General features: G+C 33.5%; 1 pseudogene across 3 annotated transcripts in view; it reads left to right on the top strand.

Moving 5' to 3' along the window:
• Positions 1-304: 304 nt before the first annotated feature.
• The window catches only part of LOC143244935 (ras-related protein Rap1 pseudogene), a 34,454-nt pseudogene continuing 11,830 nt past the window's right edge, over positions 305-22,928 (top strand). The window contains exons 1-2 of one of the 3 annotated variants that reach the window (XR_013025393.1): positions 305-571; positions 2,166-2,315. The product of XR_013025393.1 is annotated as a ras-related protein Rap1 pseudogene, transcript variant X2 (transcript). Of the gene's footprint in view, positions 589-2,165; positions 2,316-22,210; positions 22,431-22,928 lie in introns of those variants that run through there. The other 2 variants (XR_013025392.1, XR_013025394.1) reach the window with 2 other exon arrangements.

Genomic DNA, 22,928 nt, shown 5'->3' with positions numbered 1-22,928 from the left:
TTTGAGTACATAATACTACACATAGATACTTGGTATTACAAAAGCATAAACAAACAGTTACTATTGCTTTATTTTCAATCAGCAAGAAGGAAATAGATACTAAATTACGCATATTATAACTATTAACCTGAATAAAGTACAGAGAAATAGATGGGTTGAGCGCTGATTGCACATTGTCTAGTTTTACGCTATTAAAACAATCACAACAACCTAATATTATTTTAGTTATATATAAATGTATATAAACGTCCAGTTGTTTTCGAAGTGCTGCGTGCGCCGACCGCGCACCTTTTCAGACACGTCACAAAGGCTCCGTGTATCCGGCACAACTGCCGGCTGGTAAGTAAGAGTCATACGTGTGCAGCAAATGAGACCTTTCACTCTTCCTTCTTACTTTTCGTTGTCGAACTGATCCGTCGTGTCGTTCCTAATTTACAGAAACGCGTAGGTTCTGTAAAATCTAACAAGGCCTAATTCTGTTGAAAAACTTAATAAAGACTGACAATTCTGGATTGATGGGAAACTGCAGCAGCGACTAGCCAGAAGTTGATAGCTTGGAGTTTCGCAAGCAGTAAGATAAAAATATTGGTAACTAACTAGTTATTGTAAACTTGGAACAGGAATAAACTAGCTCATATTGCTCACAGAAAAGTTAGAACGGGACATTAGCTGTTGTTTATTAAAGTAATGGAAAAACAGGATAATAGACATTTATTTTAGTAGAAAATTTCAAAAGAAAGGTACTAAATATAACGTTTAAGACTTTTGATGAATCGTTTATTTAGTTTTTGAAACATATACATATAGGATATTTGAACAATAACATACTAGTTCCATTGCTTACTGGTTTGTGGTATCATAAGAACACTAGCTACATTATATTGTTTACTTCGAGACTTCAAGAAACTACTTAAATTACTTACACCGATAAACTGGAGCAGTGAGACCGTTATTAGCGTAATTGTTCATTTTATGTAAGCCAGATTATTGTTATTGATGTTATTTACTGGATTGACTTGGATTGCAAATACAAACTATATTGTTTGTTGGCCATCAATAGAGCAAAAGACATGAACTGTTTTCTTACACTAAACAGTTCGTAAAACACTAGGTATGTGGCTTAGTGGAGAGTTTTCGTTAAAATACAATAACTATGTGGCTTACTAAAAAGTTGGAGTTGTATAACAATATCAGAATGACTTACTGAAGAGTTGCAGTAGTAAAACATTATTTGTATGGCTTACTGGAGAGTTGGAGTGTAAGACTCTAGCTATATGATTTACTCGATAGTAAGAATAGCATAATAATAGCTATATGGTTTACTGGAGAGTTGGAGAAGGTTACCATTAGATATATGTAGTTCACTGGAGAGATATAGTAGTATAACAATAAATATACGGTTTTCTGTATTGTTTAAGTAATACAACAATAGCTGTAATGCTTATGAAGACACCATCTGTATTGTTTACGAGAGTTGGAATAGTAAGACATTGATATATGATTTATCAAGTGTTAGAGTAGTATAACAATACCTATATGATTTAGTAGAGAGCTAAAGTATTATAACAATAACTATATGGTTTACTAAAGAGTTATAGAAGTAAGATACTATCTGTATGATTTACTAGAGAGTTGGATTAGTAGGTCTACGGCTATATGATTTACTCGATATTAAGAATAGCATAATAATAACTTTATGGCTTACTGGAGAGTTGTAGTATTATAACAATTGCTGTATAGTTTACTGGATAGTTATAGTAGTAAGACACTATCTATATTGTTTACCAGAGAGTTGGAATAGTATGGGACTGACTATATGATTTACTTGAGCGATGGAGTCCTATAACAATAGCTATATAGTTTATTGGACAGTTTGATTAGTATAGCAACTGCTATACGATTAATTAGAGGTTTTGAATAGGGCAGAAATAGCGATATGCTTTAATGGATATTTGGAGTAGTAAGACAGCAGCTATGCGTTTACTGGATAGTTAGAGTAGTATAACAATGGATATATGATTTCCTGAAGAGTTAAAATGGTATAACAATAACAACAGCTACAGTGTACAGGATAGTGCAAGTCATTTACTAGAAAGCTGAATTTAAATTATTACTTACTAGACACTTAATGCAACAAGACACTAACTATATTGTTTACTGGACAGGTTTAACAGCTACAGAAAGGCTGGAGAGACGAGACAAAAACAGCCATTTCACTGCGGGATAGTTTTGTAGAGAGACTCGTGGCTGACTGCATCCAACACCAGCGAATACGCTTAGAAACTTCTAAAGGCTTTTACAGCTTATCAGAAAAGGTAAGGCAACTGTGTTGAAAATATAAATCCACGAAAGTTATTTTATCATCAAGATATTAAGGAAAAATAAAACTGTATTATAAGCACAGTTTGTTTAACAGCTTGTATATACTTCTTTAAGTCTTTACTTTGAGGCGTGAATTGGTACTGTCATAGACCTCTGAATTTCTGAGATAGTAAGCCGGTTCGAATCTATGCAATAACACAAAATATTCTCCTCACTTTAAACTGTGGGTGCATTAAAGGAGTGACAGGCAATCCCTTAGCGTGGTAGAGTGCTGTTGACTGCTTGCTTTCCCCCTGTCAGTAGTTCAAATTTAGAGAATGAATCTGTTTCGTGTAATCATTCCTATATGTATGAAATATATATATGTATGTATAATACTTATAAGCATTAATACGTTATTCGTGTTTGACTAGGCCACGTATGTAGTCAAGGGTAGAGAAGTGTGTATATATGTTAATTTAAATAATGACAGATACACAGAAATGTTACTACATTATTACTACTTCGTCTTGACTAGTATCCAGTCACGGGTACAGAAGAAGTACTTATGTATTAGTTTTTTTTCTGAAATCGTCAACACAAACATGTAAAAAGAAAGAGAGAACTAAGCATTGGCGAGTTGTGATTACTATTATTTAATGTTTCTATAATTTTTTATTTTTTCCTGTTCAGATAAAAGGTCTTGTGGTTATATCTAATGAGAAAATACAGCCTTCATTTATATAAAGACATTTAGGCAGTTGCAATGAAATCTTGAGAGAATCATATTAAGTGAAATATTAGTGGTCAGCATTTTTAGTGAAAACAAAATTAAAAGTGGTGCATATTTGTTTCTTTTAAAAATATGATTAAATTGGTCTCTTTATGGCATAATTACTAGGACTACCACCACTCCTGCAGGTATGCTGCTCGTTATTTACTATTAAAACAGTGATTCCCAACCTTTTTTTTATGCCCCGCACCCCTAAAAATTTTAATATGTTCTCGCACCCCTCATAGTAATTATTTATTTAAGAATAAAGGTGAAGGTGGTCAAAACAATTTTTTATAATTAGTTTTTAATGATATATAAACAAAAACGAAACATTTGGAAAAGAAAAAATCTTATCTCGCACCACCTGGAACGCTATTTCGCACCCCTTTGGGGTGCAAGCACCTCTGGTTGGGAACCACTGTATTAAAAGAAGTAAGAACATTAATTAAATAAGTGATTCAGCAGTCCAGATAGAAACAGGTGATATTAATGTTTGTTCAGAGACACAGGTGGTTTTACTCGAAGCTAACACTATAGAAAGACAAAACATTGAACTGCAGGAAAAAAGTGCACAGATCTTTGAAAGCAACTGATTAAACGAATCTAATGTTTATTAATCATTTAAAATACAGTCATGAAAAACATCCCGTAAATCTCTTTAATGTTTTTCTTCTCAGCAGAAAAGTGTGAAATATTAAAAACACTGGGAGTTTAGGAACATTTGATTGTGGCATTGGATGAGTGTAAAGTTTCTTTAATAGTGATACGCGAAAGCGGAAAGATATTTTCGTAGTAAACGCATTACATTTTCAAGGTCCTTATAAAACCAATGAAATCACTGACCAAATATATCAAAATAACTATATTTTTCTTACAATCGAAAGATGTAAAAAGTATGTATACATATTAGTACTTTTTGGTAAAAATTATATGAAACGGACATTTTGAATATAATTATATAATATAATATAATAAATACCATATGTAAGAATATCAACTGGTAAATATTTTATATTACATATGTTGTAGGTAAGTCTACAACGCGCTGAATTTTGTCGATAAGTGTACCAGATGGGGAAATTCTCTTGATAACGCTGTATATATAACTAATGCTTCCTTTAATCGACAAGTACATAAGGCAGTAAATGTTTCGATGACTATACCATATGTCGACGGCTTGGCCTAGTGGCTAAGAAATCGACTTTCAAGTTGTGGGTCGCAAAATTGAAACACGTATGAGAAAATGCTGTCCCTTTCAGCCGCGGAGTCATTATAATGTGACCGTCAATCCTACTATTTGTCGATAAAGATATTTTGAGCCGTGAGGATGGTGTTGTCTAACTACCTTCCCTCTAGTCTATCACTTCCAAATTAGGGACACCTAATAGAGTTAACCCAATACTAGCTTTGCGCGAAATCACACAAAACAAACGAACCAATTGCCGAATATTGTAGTTGACGATTAAATAAGTGTGTATTATAGAAAGAAAATATTTTCAGTAATTATGTTGGCAAGTATATCACGTTGTAATAGACTGAAGAAGATAGAGTGCACTTTGTTTTACCATGTATGTATTATCTGGTGAAGTATTTTTGAAAAATAACAACAGATCATTATCTGCGATCTGATGAATTTAATGTCGTCTGGTAAGAAGTCGTGCTCAGATGTGTATGAAGAAGACACGATTTATTAGAAGAAGCTCTATTTTCAAAAGGTTAAGGATTTATGACCTAATCTTCTGTTCGTGTGATACTGAAACATGTTTAATAGAAATGGAAGTAGTGCGTATTAATTTCGAATTTCGTCTGTGTTTTATTGTAACTGATTTTGTATCTGATGAGACGGGGTTTGTTCATTTTTTGTTATCTACTGTGTCGTTTATATGATGTTGTAATAGAATATGTTATCTGCTACAGCTTATATGATGATGTAATAGGATATGTTATCTGCTACAGCTTATATGATGTTGTAATAGGATATGTTATCTGCTACAGTTTATGTGATGTAACAGAATATGTTATCTGCTGCAGTTTATATCATGTTGTAGCAGGATATGTTATCTGCTACAGTTTGTATGATGTTGTAACATAATATCTTGTCTTTTACAGCGTTGCCGTGATGTTGTAACATGATATGCTGTCTGTTATAGTGTTTGTATAATATTGTAAGAGTTCATGCTATCTTTTACAGTATTTGTATGATGTTTTAATAGGATATCTTATTTGTTACAATGTTCACATTATGTAATAACAGGATATGTTATCTGTTATGGTGTTTGTACGCTGCAAAAGGGTGTAGTATCTGCTGTAGTGTTTACGTGATATTTTAACAGAGTATGGTTACCTGTTATAGTGTTTGTGGGATGTTGTAACACGTTTATATCCATAAAGACGGAAAGTAATTATTTTGTACGTTATCTAGTTTATCACACATTTCATATCTTTTAATGTTGTTTTTCAAGAATTTTAGTAACACAAAATGCAAGCTTATTATAAATACTTTACTTCATTTACAAATGTTAGTACGCCTAGTGTACATTTGCTAGAAACGTTTTACTTCATTTACAAATATTAGCACCACCTAGTGTGTACTTCATAGAAACAGTTTATTTAATTTCCATACATTAGTACCAAATAGTGTACTTTGTTATAAATTGTCTTATTAATTTAAAAACATTAGTACCACCTAGTGTATACTTTCTAGAAACTCCTTACTTCACTTACAAACATTAGTACCGCCTAGTGTATAGTCTTAGAAATATTTTACTTCATTTTCAAATATTAGTACTAAATAGTGTACTTTGCTACTGATGTTTTTATTTATTTACAAACATGTTATTTGTTATTTCATTTTCAGATATTAGTATTCCATGGTGTAAAAATGTTACAGACATTTTATTTAATTTCCAAACATTATTCTTCGATGGCGTCAACTTGCTACAAACATTCTGTTTATTTTCCAAACTTTAGTACCATGAGGTGTACATTTCCTACAAACATTTTTTATCATTCCTAAAGAACTCAGCATCACAGTGCACATTTGTTACAAAAGTATCATATTATTTCAAAAATGTTTTCTTAAGAGAGTAAACTTGCTACAAACATTTCTATCATTCAAAAATAATGTTAATACCACAGAATGTACACTTACTCAATATAATAATATCATTAATAGACCTTTTTACTGTACAGTATATAATAGAACACACGGTCTTATCTATTAATGTTGTTATGTATTACAGTTTCAAAGACTAAGTTTGAGTTAAACTGTAATTCAGATTTAGAAGTTAAATAGATATCGTTATGTATCAAATTTATTATACTTGTCAATAAGATTGATACGCACATTTTTAATACAAATATATTTTAATATGCAAACAATAATACAATTTACAATAAAGGTTATTAAAAATAATGACCTATGTATAAAAATTTTACAAACTTACAAAAATATCGAGTTTTCATTTTGGAACTTCCTTGATTTCTTATTGAACCTTCACTATAAGCGAATTAATTTCGAGTTTATGTAGGTACAACTTACTTTACAGGGAGTTAGCTAGCTCTGTGTTCTTTGCTTATCACCAGTGGAGTTCATCGTTGCTGAAGCTTTGCGCTGGCTGTCCCTAATTTAGCAGTGATAGACTGGAGGAAAGACAGCTAATCATCACCACAAACCACCAGCTCTTGAACTACTCTTTTACCAACAAATAGCTGGATTGATCATAACTTATGACGCTCTCATGGCTGAAAGAGTGAGCATGTTTGGTGGCACGGGGATTTGAACCCGCGACTCTCATATTGCGAGTCAAACTCAAACAGAAAGTATTGTTTTAACAAATACTTTAAAGTATTTATATAAACACTACCAAAGATATTCACTACATTTACATAAAGAAAGTGGACTCGTTTTTTACGCCATTTATATTCAACTTTGAGTACACTTTACGCAGACAGATAAATTGTACCGTACAGTTCACTTTCACCAGAGGAGAAACTGGTGAAAGTTACTGTTGCTATAATAAATCCTTGTCATTTATATTTAGTTCTAAAACATACACACTTATACTTTAACATTTCTATTCGAATATAATAAATAGAACAGTTAATGTACCTTAAAGTATAACATACACCTTGTAGTTCACGTACAATTTCAAAGCAGGATCTCTCCGTATCATGTTTTCTTCATCGTTTCTTTTCATCTCTGGAACTTGCAGAAAGTATTGGTAATATAGATATTTCACGTCAGCTCTGTTCAGCACAAAAGTATATTAGAAGACTGTTACAATAGATAGTTTATCAGTTTTATTTACTTCCAAAAGATACTAGTACTACTCTATTAGAATCCTATTTCTTTTTAGTTACACAACAAACAGAAGTTACAGTTAGTAATGCGGTTCTAATAAGACATCCATAAGGTAACGATCTTGCAAATAAGGTCTCATTTCCATCGAATTTTTAACACTTTCCCCGCCAATATTTTTAGAAGGCCCACCTTGGCCAGATGGTTAAGGCACTCAACTCGTAATCTGAGGGTCGCGAGTTCTAATCCTTGTCACAACCAAACATGCTCGTCCTTTCAGCCGTCGGGTGTTACAATGTTACGGTCAATCCCACTATTCGTTGATAAAAGAGTAGACAAAGAGTTGGCGGTGGGTGATGATGACTAACTACCTTCCCTCTTGTCTTACACTACTAAATTAGGGACGGCTAGCTTTGTGCGAGATTCAAACTATTTCCAGAAACACTCCAAGTGTTAGAATGAAGAGCACTAGTAATGCTATTTTCCTTATTTAATTTACCTTTAACGCATCAGCTCTCACCGATAAGCCTTTATTAGGCTCTGTTTGTGCCTTGTGTTATTATTAAATGGCCAGATATATAAACGGAAAACGAACCAATATTAGCAAATAAAGCAATAAAAGTAATATTTCAGTATATGGCGTGCTGTAGTGCTTCTATTTGTTTAGCGTGTAATACGCTTTCAATATTTTTATTATTAAATAATATATTAAGCTTTACTACTCAGATTGTTATGTAATATTGTGGGCAGTATCGCCTTGATTGGTATTCCGTTTGGGAGAAAATTATGTAATGTGTTAGGCTGCATCTTTGTCTGTTACTATGTATTGTGACAAGTTGTAAGTCTTCTGTTGGTCATTTTTGGTGGTTAGCTGTAAATTTTTCTGAAGTTTGTTATGGGATAAGCTGTATCGAATGCTATTTTTATAAATAACAAACACAGTAGACTGTTGCTTTATTTTATTAAATAAAAGAAATAGTTTTTAATTGTTACTTAATAGAATATAAATTTTGTCTTTTTCTGGGTTGTGTGACGAATTTTTGAATCGTTATTACTTTTAGAAATCGAAGGTGTTTTTTTTAAAGTGCTAAAGGAAAATGAAACCACTTAACATTTCAGCCGCAAGTATCTCTTTAAAATTCAATTCTATGAAAGATATGTGAAGAGCAGTTTGATATGAAAATGGAATAATCGGTGTTGATCAGTTTTTTAAAATGGAGAGAACAAGAAGGTTTGTTTTCTCTGGTTACTGATTGTGAAAATCAAATTTTTTAAAGTGTATAATATTCAAGTCATATCACCCAAATCATTCTTTCCCTTCGTTTCAAATAAACTTTTTTGATGTTTTCTCTAAATTATAGTAGACTATTCATCACCAAACATTTTACTGGACATCTCTGTAGGAATGACAAAAGTTATTAATGTTCATAATGCATTTTGATGTTTTTCTTCTGACTTTGCTGGAATATTCACATCAGTGAGAAAGCACAAGGAGTTACCATAACGACATGATGTACGAGCGCGATAGCTAAGTGACACTGTGGATTATCATAACGAAGACGTGCTTTAAATATCGCCACATAGTGTGTAACTTTGTGTTCGAAAAGCATTATTCGGAAGTTTGCCGAAAACTGTTTAAAGGTTATTCCAGCAGTAAACAACTAAGTGCAGTTTTAGTTTCCCACTGTTTGGTATGAATCATAACTGAGTGAAGCAAAATAATGTGAACGATATTTTATCGTGCTATAAATCTCTTTCTTGTGGTTTAATTTGCTGTGAATTTCGCGCAAAGCTACAGGAGGGCTATCTGCGCTAGCCGTCCCTAATTTAGCAGTGTAAGACTAGATGAAAGATAGTTAGTCAGCACCACTCACCGCCAACTCTTGGGCCACTCTTTTACTAATGAATAGGGGGATTGACCGTCACATTATAAAGCCCACGGCTGAAAGGGCGAGCATATTTGGTGTGACGGGGATCCAAACCCGCAACCCTCGGATTACGAGTCCAGTGCCTTAACCATCTGGCCGTGCAGGGCCCCACTTTCTAGTGAAAATTAGATTTAAAGTTTGTTTCTACGCATTTTGGTTGCGAAATGATCAAACATTATGAAACATTAACAAATAGCAAGTAAATATACATACTCAATTTTTCATGTTATATAAAAGCAGTGTTCGATATACTGGTGTACATAAAGCTATTCACATATACTTTAATTATCATTCTACCACTAATCTCTTTCAGAACGTTGAAAGTATCGATTGTATGATTTTAAACTTTCGAAACAGCATGGTTGAAAGCTATGAATACTCTGTGTACGGTTAAGGCGCTCGATTCCTAATCCAGGTGTCGCGGGTTCGACTCCCCGTCTTACTCTGCTAATTTAGGGACTGCTAGTGCAGGTAGCCTTTGTGTAGCTATGCGCGAAATTAAAAAACAGACAAACAAAATTCCTTAACGTGTTTTTTTGTCTGTACTGATGGAATGCTAAACTAGCGCTTGTTAACCAAAGCAAATTTATTTTTAAATTGCTTTTCTTCTGTTTATTTTTTTGCATATCTAAAACAAAGTATTGCGTGATAACATTATGAAACGTTAGGGCTTCAACATTATTTTCAATTATCCCCTGGACTTTTCCACGCTAAATTCCAGATTTTTCTGACGTACACAACCACACTTACTACACACAAATGTTCAAACAATTTTTTGTAATTCTATCGAATAAAGCACATTAACTTATAATCTCGTAATAACGAGAAGCTCACTTGAAGTACAAATGTATTCTCAAGATGACTGATACGAGTATTAGCAAGTTAACCTGAAGATGACCTAAGGAGGTCAAAACGTTTGTCTATACTTTATTTTAACCATCTGGGCTTACCGGGCCACGTTTAATCGTGTAGTCGTTGTTGAGTGAATGATTTTCATTAAACAATTACGGTAAAAATTCTAATTAGCCAGATTTATTTAAAATTACGGTGGACAGTAATTTGTATATATATATATATGTAATAGTACTATCAGTTTTATGTTCATGTAATTATTTTACAGGGTGTGAATGAATCTTCATCAAAATTTTGGTATGGAGGTTCATTAGGCCATGCGGTGGTACATAGAAACTTTTTTATCAGTTCTTCAACTTCTTTTCATGGATATATACCAAATTTGGCATGAAGGTTTGGTGAGTCTATGCGAAGGTACATGCAAATGTATGAATTCACATTTTCTGTTTTGCAGTTTGTATGGACGTTTTTGCGTTTTTTTACTATTATATATAAAGGAAGCAGCTTTTCATGTCCTAAAATAACCCTTCCCCTTCAATAACCATGGGCCCCCAAATAGCACGGTATTATGTCTGCGAAATGATACCGCTTGAAACCGGGTTTAGATATAAGTCGTGGACAGAGCAAGGAGAGAGACTTTTGTGTAATTTTGTGCTTAATAGCAAACAAAACAACATTAATCACGAATATACATAACTTTCGCCCAGGGGACGGATACTCCAGCTAGTTTTAAATCACTAGTTGTTGCATCTGGTTATTCGCTAATTCATATATTCGGATTGTGTCTACAAACGATACATTATTTTCTGTGTTGATTAAGCTAATTTGTTCACTTCTTTTGACATTTTATTTTCTCAGATCTTATATAGGCAATAATTGTGTCAGCCCTTAAAATCAACTGAACGTTCCATTCAGTAAACTCTGTAAATGCTGAGATTAAACTGCAATGCAAGGGGTGAAAGGAAGAATCTTCCAGATTGTCAAAAATAATTGATTATGTTAAGAAAAAGAATGTCATTCTCTTCCCTCTGTGATCCTTATTGTTGTATCAATGAATCTCGTTACGATGAAGATAAGAAACTATTTTTTCATTGACGTCTTAAAGATAAAACATAAATGAAACAGTAAATATTCAGAAGGATGTTGGGAGTATTTTCAGGTGAGTTCTTAATATTTTCCTTTCTTTGTGAATTTTTTGCTGCATGTTTTTTTCATGATTTAACTCACCCGTTAACCCTAACACATGCATGGTTTATGGTTTGTTTATTTTACATCGATAAAAGCTGCGCAAGTAAATATGTTCGTTATAAAAGCAAGGTGAATTACTAATTTGTAACACCAAAAAAGAAAAACACTGTTTGAAGTGTGTTAGCTCTGAATCCACTATCGTGTACAATTTTTGAGTTACTTTTAAAATTACCAGGAAAAAAATTATTTTTTACTTCTCATATTTAATTGACATTTTTAATAGCAATCTACTGAAGAACAAGTAAAGATGAAAAGGAAAATGTTTTCCTCAAATTTAAAACATGTTTACCAGTTTTAGTCATAGCGATAATGACGTGATAAAGTACGGTTCACACTCAACATCATAGATATCCCTCTAAATCCGGTCACTGTTTTTGTTGCTTAGCTCACCTTTAACATTGTGCATATCCCTCTAAAACCGGTTACTGTTTTCGTTGATTAGCTCACCATCAACATCATTGATATCCTTTCAATCCGGTCACTGTTTTCGTAATTAGCTCACCTTCAACATTGTTGATATCCCTCTCAATCCGGTCACTACTTTGTTTATTAGCTCACCTTCAACATTTTGGATATCCCTCTCAATCCGGCCATTGTTTTCGTTGATTAGCTCAACGTCAACATCATTGATATCACTTTCAATCCGGTCAGTGTTTTCGTTGATTAGCTCACCTTCAACGTTGTCGATATACCTCTCAATCCGGTAACCGTTTTTGTTGATTAGCTCACCTTCAACATTGTGAATATCCGTCTCAATCCGGCTACTGTTTTCGTTGATTAGCTCACCTTCAACATTGTGGATATTTCTCTCAATCCAGTCACTGTTTTCGTTGATTAGTTCAACTTCAACGTTGCAGATATCCCTCTCAATCCAGTCACTGTTTTCGTTTATTAGCTCAACTTTAACGTTGTAGATATCCCTCTCAATCCGGTCAGTGTTTTTGTGGATTTGCTCAATTTCAAGATTGTGGATATCCCTCTCAATCCGGTCACTGATTTTGTTGATTAGCTCACCTTGAACATTGTGGATATCTTTGTAAATCCAATCATTGTTTTCGTTGCTTAGTTCACCTTCAACATTGTGGATATCCCTCTCAATCCGGTCAGTGTTTTCATTTATTAGCTTACCTTCAACGTTGTAGATATCCCTCTCAATCCGGTCACTGTTTTCGTTGATTAGTTCACCTTCAAGATTGTGGATATCTTTCTCAATCTGGTCAGTGTTTTGGTTGATTAGCTCACATTCAACACTGTGGATATCCCTCTGAATCCGATCACTGTTTTCGTTTATTAGCTCACCTTCAACATTGTGAATATCCGTCTCAATCCGGTCACTGTTTACGTTGAGTAGCTTACTTTCAACATTGTGGATATCCCTTTCAATCCGTTCACTGTTTTCGTTGATTAGCTCACTTTCAACGTTGTAGATATCCCTCTCAATCCGGCCACTGTTTTATTGATTAGCTCACATTCAACATTGTGGATATCCCTCTCAATCCGGCCACTGTTTTTGTTGATTAGCTCAGAGTCAACATCATTGATATTCCTTTCAATCCGTTCACTGTTTTCGTTGATTTGCTCAATTTCAAGATTGTGGATATCCCTCTCAATCCGGTCACTGCTTTTGTGTATTAGCTCACCTACAACATTGTGAACATTCTCCTAAATCCTGTCACTGTTTTCGTTGATTAGCTCGCCTTCAAAATTGGGGATCTCCCTCTCAATCCAGTCACTGTTTTCGTTGATTAGCTCACCTTCAACATTGTGGATATCCCTCTGAGTCCGGCCACTGATTTCGTTGATTAGATCACCTTCAACATTGTGGATATCCTTCTAAATCTTGTCACTGTTTTTGTTGATTAGTCAACCATCAATATTCCTTTCAATATCTCTGTTTTCGTTGATTTGCCAATCACTTGTGGATTTCTCAATCCGGTGATTAGCTAGCCTACAACATTATAAATATTTATCTAAATCCTGTCACTGTTTTCGTTGATTAGCTCACCTTAAACATTGTGGATATTTCTGTAAATTCAATCACTGTTTTCGTTGATTAGCTCACTTTCAACGTTGTAGGTATTCCTCTCAATCCGGTCACTGTTTTCGTTGATTAGCTCACTTTCAACATTTTGAATATCCCTCTCAATCCGGCCATTGTTTTCGTTGATTAGCTCAACGTCAACATCATTGATATCACTTTCAATTCGGTAATTGTTTTCGTTGATTAGCTAGCCTACAACATTATAAATATTTCTTTACATCCTGTCACTTTTTTTTTTTATTAGCTCACCTTGAACATTGTGGATATCTCTGTAAATCCAATCACTGTTTTCGTTGATTATCTCACTTTCAACATTGTGAATATCCTTCTAAATCCTGTCACTGTTTTCGTTGATTATCTCACCTTCAACATTGTAAATATCCCTCTAAATCCTGTCACTGTTTTTGTTGATTAGCTCACCTTCAACATTGTGTATTTCCCTCTGAATCCAATCACTGTTTTTGTTGATTAGCTAGCAATTATCACTGTTTTTTTGTTGATTAGCTCACCTTCAACATTGTGTATTTCCCTCTGAATCCAATCACTGTTTTCGTTGATTAGCTCACCTTCAACATTGTGGATATCACTCTAAATGCTGTCACTCTTTTCGTTGATTAGCTCACCGTCAATATCATTGATATCCCTTTCAATCGGTCACTGTTTTCGTTGATTAGCTCACCTTCAGCATCGTAGATATCCCTCTCAATCCGATCACTGTTTTCGTTGATTAGCTCACATTCAACATTGTGGATATCCCTCTCAATTCAGTCGCCGCTGCCTTTTTGGTGTTTAGCTCTTGATATTTGCACATTTTTTCTGCCGATTGATCAATACTGGTTATATTTGGCTCAGTACTAACTTTTTTCCAAGGTAAAGTGATTCAATACACGGGACGTATCTTGCCATGTTTGGTCGTAATAAGTTACACAATAAAGTTCGTTTTCGCTTGTAAATTATAGTGGTATGAATGGCTATGAAGAGATAACGTCATTAAATCGTTTCGCTAACCTGCTGTTCAAAGACATTTGTCATCATAATTTATCGACAATGGAAATAAATATATGTATATATATATATACCGCCAACAGATGGTTAATGACGGATAGAATGAATACCCTTTGGGACAGACTGTTGACGAGCCACAGGCATCAGACTGGATTATCAATTGATTATATATTGAAAATTGGTCATGATTTTACTACCTTCATCATTACATCTAAAGAACATTCCAAAACGTTTTCGTATTACGGTCAAAACATTTAGATAGCCCCCTAGTGGCACAGCGGCATGTCTGAATACTTAAAATACTAGAAACCATTTATTTATCTTTGTGCTTACATTTTAACAAACAAAGAAAGAAAACAGTTGGATGCTCGCGTATGTCATATGCAAACGCAGAAAGCGTTGCTTTAATTATATTTCGAATGAAAAGTGTGAATAATCAATACCTATCAGCATGTGATGCAATTGTTTTTTTTTTACTGTTTTTGCACTCATGGTATAGTAAACGTGTTAGGAAAACAATATGAGGTATTTAATCCTGCCTATGCTGTTCTGACGAAACAAGATGTTAAAAGTAACTACTTTCATGATGTTAAAAAAACATGCAGGTTCAAGAAGTCTTGACGGAAATGAATAAAAACCATATAACCCCAAACATGATTACTGATCAGCAACCAATCAACAACCATAAACAACTGTATAAACCTCTCACATCTTCTGACAACTTATGGAACCTTCTGAGTTTATGTTATTATTATGCTGAAAAGTGGCTCACCTCTGGTAATATTAACTGGGATATTTTTAAACGTTGCCAGGTACTGTTTGAATTGACCTGGTAAGTAAGATGATACTGAAACTTATTGTAGCTGAAAGTTGGGACTACTTCCAGATATTGACCTGGTAAGTAAGATGATACTGAATCTTATTGTAGCTGAAAGTTTGGGACTACTTCAAGATATTGACCTGGTAAGTAAGATGATACTGAACCTTATTGTAGCTGAAATTTTGGGACTACTTCCAGATATTTCTCAATTTCTATCTGTTCCAATGAAATTTGTTTGTTTAAAGTTAAGCACAAAGCAAAAGAATGAGCTATCTGTTTTCAGCCCATCACGGGTATTGAAACTTGGTTTCTAGCGCTTAAGTTCACAGATATCGCTATGCCACTAGGAGGCACCACTGATGTCTACAGTATAGAAGCCATTTTTTGAGCATTCCTTGGAGCATTGCATATACTTTAAAAATCATAAGATAAGCATATATTGTTTGGTAAACTGCATATCAGTGCCCGACAGTATCATTTCATACTAATTTACAATATAGTGCTTTATCTGTTACAAAACAAAAAAATTTATAGATTTTTGACAAAATAAACACGTTATTGGTCTGATGGATCACAGGACTCGAGATGTATAATTTTGATGTTATATGTGTGTGATACATAATTTCAGAGGCCCGGCATGGCCAAGCGTGTTAAGGCGTGCGACTCGTAATCTGAGGGTCGCGGGTTCGCATCCCGGTCGCGCCAAATATGCTCGCCCCTTTCAGCCGTGGGGGCGTTATAATGTGACGGTCAATCCCACTATTCGTTGGTAAAAGAGTAGCCCAAGAGTTGGCGGTGGGTGGTGATGACTAGCTGCCTTCCCTCTAGTCTTACACTCCTAAATTAGGGACGGCTAGCACAGATAGCCCTCGAGTAGCTTTGTGCGAAATTCCAAAACAAACAAACAAACATAATTTCAGTAAAACGAAGATATTTGATATTCAAAATAACCTTATTTTGTGTGATTGGAATAATTTAACTGTATGGACAAATATATTCCATGAAACAGTTAAAGGATAACCTGAATTTATAATATTACAGGTATAATAATAACTTAAATCACTATTTTAAAATAATTCCATTTTGGTATTATGCGAATCATACAATTGATGTTCAACTGCGTGTTTGGAATTGCAAATGGTTGATTATTTATGTTATGTTTTCTCACAATCTAATCGTACTTGTTGGTGGTAGAAATATGGTTTGAGCTGCAGCAAGCACTGTTGAAAGATCTAGTCTCTACATCTGATGAGATGGTACCTCTAAAATAACACGTATCAAAGATCACATCCTGTGTCCGTATCTAATGTAAAACACTTGGTCCTGACTTTATCCTGATGGTGATAAAAACTTGTACTGGCCATTCTACACCTGTCAACACATATATTGAAAAAGAAGAGCGGTTGGACCAAATGGAATGACACCCAAACTAAACAGCACAATGTGTACGGTTTGACCAAATAGAATGACACCCAAACTAAACAACACAATGTATACGACACCTTTGGGAGATTAGTCGCATACCATAAAATGATTTAAAATACTAAATATGCTCGTTTTTTTTTTTTACTCTATAGGAGTAGTAAAATATATCCCAGAAACTTATCAGTGTTGACTATAACCATGCAAATCTGGTGTCACCTGCTCCTGTTGTTTGATAATACTCCATACTGTAGAGCAGTGTCACACTGAACGCAGATTGTAAAATCACCGTTTACATCTGAGATCACATGACAAACTACAGGGTACCAGATTTGTATAAAACTGAACAGAGTGGCAATTTACATTATTTCTTACCTATGATAGTAAAGTTTTCCCTTATAAATTCTAATTATATTTTAATTTGTGTGTGATATATGAACTTCTAAAGCTACCTCCAGAATATTGGGAAACATTTTATATTATTTCAACTTAAATAGCGTTATTAATAGAGTTAATCTTGCGACTGACATCTACCACAGATCATTCCTATTTAGTTAGATATTTTATCCCAGTAATGTATAAGGACAGGAACTACAACCTAATTTGTTTCTTCTCTTTACCACTATCATCATAGATATTCCACGGTGCACCCTTTACAACATTTGACGTTTCATTAAGCCCTTGAGCCTTCAGATGTGGTTAATATATCATAACAACGTTAAAAAGAAGAAAATTTAAGGAAAAATTCTAGCTTTTGGATAACCGAATTACTATATTTTACTTTCTGTAAAGAAGTCTGCTTAAAAGCTTTTCTGAAACATGTATGAAAAACATCATTTTATGTTGCTTACACGAGACACAAGCACGTCAAGACTTCTTTTAGTACTGTTGTTAAAAATTTCATTATATGGAGTTCTCCATTGTATATTCATATGGTTTGAAGTGGATATTTGTTATTTTAATTTAAATAATGTAACATGTGAAACGCAGGGACGGTTATGGGCTTCTTCCAGGAGATTTGACTAAAATCTCATAATTTTCTGGTTTACGACCATCAAGAAACAAACTTTGATCTGAGGAACACTTGTGTGACAAACCTGCTGTAAAAAGTCTTATAAAATAACTAGACTTGTGTACGATATTTAGTTTAGGTATTAAACATTGTGATTACGTATTTACAATATTTCGTAAAACAAAGCTACCTATGTTTTCAGTTGAGTAACTTCATAACTTTTCAGAACAAAAATCACACCAAAAACTATTGAACATTCTTGTGCATCAAATATAAAGCATCCTGTGGTTCTGTTTTACAAATAACTTTAAGATTTGAATTGCTTAAAAGAATTAAACAACAAAAAAGTTCCCTATTTCGTTTATAACTTTGTACTTTTTTTTTCGGAAATTAGCGGTTAGAAACAGGAGGGCTATCAGCGCTTGCCGTCCCAATTGAAACTAATGGACTATAAGGAAGACAACAGTACTTACCTCCAACTTTTGGGCAACTCTAATCAAATATTGACATTTGTTCGTCAATATTTTAACTAATTCTCGGTTTTAAAGTACATATCTATAGCACAGGCAAAGTGATTTTCTAAATAAATTATTCACTACTCTAGTCAAGAAGCCACATATTTTTAGTTGTTTAGCATTCATGCATTACGTTCGTCACACAGTTTCTGTCATTAAGAAATAAGATTGTAAGATCAATTATAGTTTCTAAGCAGAAAACTTGGTGGTTAATATAATTGGACAGTGACTCACTAGTACGATCACCTAACAAATTCTGGCAAGTGATATTATAGCAATATAGGTACATAGTTAATATTATATTATAGTGATATATCTACATAGTTAATAGTATCTAATATTAACAAAGTACACAGTATATTATAGTAACGTAGGTACACAGTTAATAGTATATCATAGTAAGATGGTTAATAGTATATTACAGTAATGTAGCAACACAGTTAATAGTATATCATAGTAACATGGTTAATAGTATATTATAGTTATGGTTAATAGTAGAGGAGCTCTTACTTAATATACGAAATATTTATTTAGTTATGGTATCTTATTTTAAATGCACAAGGCTTATACAACTGTAGAGGTAATGCTTGTATATTTAAAGTAATTAAAACTGATAAATGATTTACTTATACGACTCATGAATGCGGTTGGGTACTTTAAGTTCTGAACAAACCTAATGACTGTGCAGGGCATCTCAATGACTGCAAAGTTTAAACCCAAGTTGGTTAAACCTATTTTCCAACACGTGTTATACACTAAACACTTGTACAATAGATACTTTGAGTCAATGGTGTGATCGATTCATCTAGTAAGAGACACCAGATGAGGCGACATTCTTAAAATCTGGGTATCTGAGTCAAGTATTGATGAAATATAAAAAACAAACAAAACCCATGCGCTTTCGAAAAGTTGACCTTTCAAAATCGCTAGGGTTTTAAGATTTTTTATTTAATACTTGACTCATTCACGTAGATTCAAAAATGGTAGAGAGAGATGAAATAAAAACTTATAACTGGTAATATAAATGTCTATAAACAAATGAAGAAATTAGCACATTAAACCTTAACGCACATAAACACTGATGGCTGAGATGGGGATCTGAGGAAAGATCGATCTATTCCCTAATATCTTCCCCTTTACAATGTACTATTTACACCCATCCTTCCCTTACGCATATATTGACAATGAAATCTTCTGTACTTATCTACTCCTAATTTTATTTTTGCATAAGTTAATGGAACTTTAAAAGCTTTCCATATACGCACACACTCACACACATTACTTTTCTGATTACATATAATACCTAATTACTGCAGCAAATTATGACTCATATAGTTATAACCAAGTGTGTTTTCTCGGACAGAGAATGAGCAAAATATCCCGTTAATTTATGGTACTGAAATTTTATAAGAGAATAAAAAATAATTAAACAATGATATTACCTAATTTGGGTAATTATCTAATTACCCAAAATAAACAGTAATAATATTGACTGAGATGGTAAAAAATACTATTAAACTTGACTCGAAGCTCAACAGATTCGTTCGCTTTCAAATTTCAGTTTTCCATTAATTAAGATATCATACAATCTTATCGTAATGGATAGAATATTGATTACATAGACAGACAGCCTTACCGATAGATTAATAAGCTGTCTAAATGACAATTAACAGAAAGTGTTACAGGTGGCTTTAAAATATTTTGAAAAAATGAGAGAGTAGATAAGTAGATAAATCAGCACATATTAAAGTTGCAAAGAAAAAAACAAAAAACGACGTATGGATGACTTAGGTATGAAATAAAATACTACCATTGAAACGAGAAGAAATAAGGTCCAGTTAAAATCCGGAAGAATTTAAACCATAATAAAGATATTGACGGATGAAGACACAGAGATAGCTGAATAATTAAAAATATGATTCAACGGGTCCTCAAATGATTTGATAGATAAAAAAACAAACAGACTGAAAAACGGAACATATGTTGTTGGAAATCGAGACCAGATTTATATTTAAAGAATTTATAAGCATAAGTTTGGATAAAAGAGACTCTATTATGTGGATTAAGAGCCAGCCATGAAATATTAACTATCAAATAGGCGTAGATAAATAAAAAAGTGCTGTAATATGCCAAAGACAATGAGTAGTTATATAAATTAGTAAATTACTACATAATGAATGGATAGCTAAAAGGGAAAGGATACGAGTGGTTGACCTAACTAGTGGATAGATGAACATAACGACAAACAAGTGAACGACCTGAATGCATATCTTTTTATCATGGGTCATACAAATCTCAACTAAAAGGTTTTATAGAATATGTTCAGATAGCGTGTCGTTTTTAATAAAACAAATGCAGTCGCCATCAAAACTTACTTTATATCTACTACTGTGATTTTTGTGGCGTCGGATAGTAAAATAATATAAAATTGGATAAAATAACGTATAATAATTTGAAATATATAGTTGTGTCTGACTGATTGCTTTCAACGCTAGATGATGTTTATTATCCATTTTCTAATGTTTTGGAGTCTGAAGCCACTTATTTCCATGTGCATGTTTTCCCTTCACATTAAACACTTTATTTTACTCATGCTAATATTTTATCAATATGTTGCCAAATTTTTTTTAGTTTTTTATATTAGATACGTAATGGAACTAATCAACCAACCATCAAGGTGATGACATGTTCGTATTGTGAGTTTCATTATAATTTGTTTTCCATTCTAATTTATTTACTTATTCCTGTCAAATAATGTTATTAATGTGTCATTTAAAGTAAATTATAGAGTCAAGTCACCTTGAGGCCCTTAACTTTGATTAAGTATAGCACGTAAAGTGACTTTTTTTTTACATTAACGACGTGCAACATTATTAGAAACCATATAAAAGTAGTGTAGTAAAAAAAATTAGTGATTCCATCGAAAGTATTTTGTCGGTTCTTTGTACTGAGTTATAACATGCATACAATTATTCAATAGGGCAGACCATGTATGCCCCCCTTAGGTACTGACAGTTTACTTGTTTCTTTAATCTCAAAGTTGCAGTGTACCACTCCCTGGTAATCGAACTACAATTGTTAGTATTATAAGTCCTCAAACGTACCGTTGAGTCATAATAAATGGCACAAAAATAGATAGATAATTTGAACATTATTTGCGAAATGTTAGCACAATATATGTTAACAGCAGTACCACTACATAAAATAAAGGGTAGATAGGTCTTACAATACTTTAGTAAACAAAAATCGCCTGTGGGCTTTTCTTGCTAAACGTCGGGTTCCGATACCCGCGCTAAACAAATAATTTATACAAATTGTGTATTTTTGTAATGAATAGGAAACAAAAACCAAATCGTTTTCATACACTATGATTTGGCAGTTATGAAGTCACCAATGGCACCTAAGTATATATCACTTTTTTTGCGATAACAGTTTCAAATCATAAACCATCAAATTCATAATCCTACTCACCTACACACAACACTCTTGTTCAGGAAAAATTTAAGAAAACTTATAATAATAATAGATTCATAAAGCCCAGCTGTACTGTTTATTATACGCGCCTGTTTCTTGTATGGCTGATAAACACAAAGTCTTACATTGAGATATCTGTGCTCTACATGAAGCGGGTATCGCAACCCAATTTTATTGTTACAGGCCATCACATTTAGGGGGGTGCGTGGGTAGTAGGTATGGCTTATGGCTGTCAAATATATTCACTTCCACAGTGTTATGACATTAACGAATTAAAATGTATAATTTTTTTTCTAGGTGTCATAAGATCAGTAAGTCATTAGTTAATCATGTTTCATGAGCGTAGTTCTTGTGTAAGTTTTATGAAATGATAAGATTTATTAGATTTCGCCCAAGTATCATGCGATCAGTGACGCTAATCGTTTCTTGTGTAGTAATGTTTCTTTGTTTATTTTTGAAGTTCGCGAAAAGCTGTACGAGGGCTAGCAGCATTAGCCGTCCCTAATTTAGTAGGATAACACAAGAGGGATGGTAGCTAATCATCACCACCCACCGCCAACTCTTGGGCTACTTTTGTTACCGATGAATAATGGGATTGACCGTCACATTATAAAGCCCCCACGGCTAAAAAGGCGAGCGTGTTTGGTGTGACGGGTATTCGAACCCGCGACCCTCGGATTACGAGTCCAGTGCTTTAACCACCTGGCTATGCCGGGTCTGTATACTAATGTCATGAGGTGAGCAGAATTTATTACTAATTGAGTAAAAGTGTCATAAGGTCGACGTATGTTAGTTTTGGTGTAAGTATCATGAAATAAGTAATATATTAAGCTGCTGTGTGATATGTTATGCGATTTGTCAAATTTATTACATCTTGCGTAAAATGTGTTAAGACTAATAATATACATCAATTCATATTAACAAGATTCTGTACATACAATTATGTACGTTTTCTCAGTTTCAGTGTGTAACTGATAAATGTGAAATGAATATTATTTATCTGCTTATGTTTACGATATCACACCCCTAGATATGAACCGTCTATCTGTATATACGACTATCATTAAATCAGTAAGAGTTATTTTGTATTTTTATCGTAAAAATACTATTACTTGAAAGCATCTAATCTATCATTTCATTTGAACAAATTATTTGTTGCTACTATACTATCTAATAACAGAGCATTATCTACAAACTCTATGTTGCTACAATACTATCTGGTAAAAAGACATTAT

This window comes from Tachypleus tridentatus, chromosome 2 (genome assembly GCF_004210375.1).
Source record: "Tachypleus tridentatus isolate NWPU-2018 chromosome 2, ASM421037v1, whole genome shotgun sequence".
NCBI classification, from domain to species: domain Eukaryota; kingdom Metazoa; phylum Arthropoda; class Merostomata; order Xiphosura; family Limulidae; genus Tachypleus; species Tachypleus tridentatus.
The sequence above is the reverse complement of the archived record's forward strand: the minus strand, read 5'-3'. Positions and strand labels throughout refer to the sequence as shown.